This window comes from Myotis nattereri, assembly GCF_964212035.1.
Source record: "Myotis nattereri genome assembly, chromosome: 12".
Taxonomy (NCBI): Eukaryota; Metazoa; Chordata; class Mammalia; order Chiroptera; family Vespertilionidae; genus Myotis; species Myotis nattereri.
The window spans coordinates 61063635-61067979 of record NC_138087.1 but is presented as its reverse complement, the minus strand read 5'-3'; positions in this window follow the sequence as shown (position 1 = coordinate 61067979).

Here is a 4345-nt window from a genome sequence, read left to right as displayed (position 1 = left end):
TTAAATGTGACTTTTATCTGCTTCTCAAGTTTTACATGAGATTAATACAGGCTGTCAGTAAATGTTAAGTCCCCTTCGCTTCAGAGTCATACAATTAGGAACTAAATAGGACCAAAGTAATGACACAGTCAAGCCTTTCATGAGAGTCACAGACCTGGGGGAAGGGAAAGAAGAGACTTGCCCAAGGAACCTCATTTGATCCTCAAAACAATTCTGTTAGTTATTATTATATATTCCACTTTTTTTTTACTTTGTAAAAGAGAAAACCCAAGCTCAGAGAAAATAAGTGGAAAATCTATTTGTTAATCTTGGGTCCTCAAACTCTGGCCGAAAGATGGAAACTGTAAGAAAGAGTTAAGGAAATGCTGGAAATAAAAAACATGGTAACAGGCATGAAGAATGCACGGTCAGGCTCATCAGTAGACTAAACACAGTCAAGAATAAATAAACACAAGGATAATTCAATAGAAATGATCCAAAATTAAACACAAAGCAAAAAAGTGAAAATTTAAAACCCAGAACAGAGCATCCAAAAAATATAGGACAATACCAAATCATCTAACATATGTGTCATTGGAATTCCAGAAGGAGAAGATAGAATGGGGCAGAGGGAATCTCAGATGAAATAATGGCTGAGAATTTTCCAAATAATAAAAGAAATCAAAGCACAGACCCAAGAAGCTCAGAGAAATCCTGGCAGGATTAATACAAACAGAATTAGCACACACGCGCACACACACACACACACACACACACACATCCTGCATATATTATATTCAAACTGTTGAAAATCAAAGATAAAGAGATCATCTTGATGGCAGCAAAAAGAGAAAAGACACATTACATACAGAGAAACAAAGGTTAAGCAAACTTGTCAGAAATCATATAAAGTCAAAACACATGGAATGACATCTTTAAATTACTGAAAGAATTGAAAAACAACAAAAAAACAAAACAACAACAAAAAAACACTCTTTACCCAGAATCCCATATCCAGAGAAAATGTCTCTCAGAAATGAAGACTTTTTCAGACAAACAAAACCTAAGAGTATTTATAAGCAGCAAACTGAAATTACCAAAAATATTAAAGTTCTTCAGGCAGAAAGAATATGACACCAGACAAATGTCCATGTACACAAAGAAATAAAAATTTCTAAAAATAGGTGAAATGGAGGTTTAAAATTTTCCATAATAAAGGTTTTTTAATTTTAAAAATAATGGTGTGAATATATGTTTATAATGACACTAGAGGCCTGATACACGAAATTCGTGCAACAGGAGGCCTTCGCAGGGTGGCAGCTGCCTCGACCCTCCCTCACAGTGTGGGGCTGCCTGGATCCCTCCCTTGCAGCTGAGGCGGCTGCCTTGACCCTGCGGCTGCAGCCCCGGTTCGTCCCAGAAGGACGCGTGGAAGGATGTCGGTCTAATTAGCATATTATACTTTTATTATTATAGATTCATATTATGTAATCGTTTTGCTCACTTATACAAGGTTAATAATGTAGAAGGCAAAATTATCATTTTTTAATATAAAAATAGATTATAAAAAATTCTAAATCAGACCACAGTTGACATCTATCTCATATTTATTGTATGCTCATATCCTTAAAGTTAGGTAAGAAGAATGTTTAATTAACATCACTGCATTTTTAAAAATGTAACATCTTCCTACATTTTGTTCATCATAGATAAAAAACAAAAAAACTTCCATAATATCTCTTTATAGAGGCCAAAGTACACATAGTACAGGCAACTATGTCATAGATTTCACATTCACTATGAGCCTAATAGCTAAACCCAAGCCCTGCCAGTGAATTTGATATCGTCTACTAGGGGTATGCATTCTTAAGGAAATAAACCGGTAAAAAGTTTTATCCTATATTTCCATGTCATTGCTAATGAAGATACAGTTGCTGAGTAAATATCCTATATAATAAGAGAGGAATATGCTAATTAGCTGTTACACCCTGAGGTGTAATGACCAAGCGCATCACGACCAGATCACAGATCAGCAGGAGGGTGGACCATCGAGGTACAAGCGGGCTGTGGAGAGCTACAGGAGGGGGCAGGGCAGCAAGCTATGAGGGGGGTGGGGGGAGCTACAGGAGGGGAGGGCAGCAGGCAGAGAGCTACAGGAGGGCAGCAGCGACCTACGGTGCATGGATTCGTGCGCAGGGCTACTAGTATTAGTATAATAGCATCACGCAAAGGTGTTGACAAATATGTTATAACCAGTTAGGTCAGATCAGGTATCACTGGAGGTCATCAAATAACAGGGTAGACAGGATGCCCAAGGCAGGGGACCAATCAGATAGGAAAAAACCTAACAGATGTGAATCTAGTTCACAAAAATAGGTAAGGCAGGAAGATAGACAAAAATCAGAGACAATAGCAACAATCTGGAACTCAGACAAAAAGAGTCAACTAGTTTGGTTGATGTGGCTCAGTGGTTGAGTGTCGATCTATAAACCAGGAGGTCATGGTTCAATTCCTGGTCAGGACACATGCGCAGGTTGCAGACTCGATCCCCAGTGTGGGGAATGTGGGAGGCAGCCAATCAATGATTCTTTCTTATCATGGATGTCTCTCTCTCTCTCTTTCTCTCTCTCTCTCTCTCTCTCTCTCTCTCTCTCTCTCTCTCTCTCTCTCTCTCTCCCTTCCTCTCTGAGATCAATAAAAATATATCTCTCTTCCTACCTCCCCTCTCAAAAAATCCTCAGTTGAGGATAATAAATAAATAAATTAAATAGAATATGTTTTATGCCCAGAACACACTAAAAGTTCTTACTAGCTATGATGGGGAAATATTGACTGCCAAATAACAATGATCCCACTCAGAAATACTTAGTAGTAAACAAATGGAATATTTGATTGGGTTGAAACACACACACACACACACACAAACCAAAATAAAAAAAAACAAAACAAAAACAAAGATCAGCCATTTTTCATGTAGTGTCCATTAAGATTTCTTTGTACTACAGCTGTTATGGCTGCTCCCTTAGGCAGGATGCCTTTCGGTCTTGGAAAACAGGAAATATAGCTTCCTTTGTTTTATGACACATTCAGTGCAGGGCTATATTTACTAAGCTAGTAGAATAGTATTGTCATGTGGATGCCATTGGAGAGATTTCTGCTACCACTGCATTAGTACTACCTGGTCACATACATCTAGGGTTGCTGCAACTTGGAATTGCTGATGGGCTACATGACTTATAGGCTCCCTTGTCATTTCCCCAGATAAGCCAGAGAACTGAATTCTCTTACATTGAAGGCAACGATAAGTGGCATTCTGGGAGGCTGGTCCAGAGGAAGAGAACTGATGTACAGGCAGTGTTAAAAAAAGAGGGGGGAGTGGGGAGACACACCGGAGTCGATTCCAATAGCACTTGGGCCAGAAATTCACAACTACAGCACTGCTCACATTTCTGTGTTTTTATCAGTTTGCATTACTAATAATTAGGTATTGAGGCTTAGAAATGTAAGCAGAATCAAGATTAACCTCGGTGCATGCTTATACTCACTCCTACAGGCCAGGAACAAAGGAGAGTTGGACTGGTTGGCTAGGAATTACAATAACCTGAATGCCTACACCTAATGACAGGCACACAAACGCCATCCTTGGAGCGTGCCTAGATCTCTGCCGTACAGCTCCATTGCTGCATGTGAAGGCCAAAGCAAGCTGAGATGTGGCCTCTCACGCAGCACGGCCTCCCAGAATGCATCCTTGGGAAGTGTGTGTTAAATTGTTGAATAATCTAATCCCCCTCCCTAATTTTTTTATTGACCATCACAGTCTCTACTTTCTGGGGAAACCGACTTCCTTCCAAAAACAGTCTCAAAGTTCCAGGAGCTCTGCTGTAGTCTTTGTTGTCCCAATTACTGCCTGACACACCGGGAAGCCTGACACACTCTGAGTGCATCTCCAAAGCCGCTGCTTACGGAGACATTTGTGTGACTGAAGTACACACATGGCAAACGCCGGCCTGTCTGTGAGGACTTGATTTTGTTCACGCCCATCTGTTTTACACAAATACCTCCAGTATTAAAGACAAATAGTCATATACTCCAAATCCTCAAAGCTCCCTCCCAGGGCCTACCGCCTCATTAAATTCCCCAATATGCTTTTATTTGTGGGGAGTAGTAACAAAAGAATGAAAGAGCTGGTGTGTATCATTTCTGCCACAATTTTCAATAGAGTGAGCAGACCTGATGAAGTTGGGTGGCAATAAAACATGGAGGCTTTTAGCTTTCTGTTCATAAGTACCTGCAAATAAAGCCTTGTAATAGGATTTCTGAAAGACATTGCCTGTCCTTTGGGAAAGCCCTGTCAAGGACGTGGAGT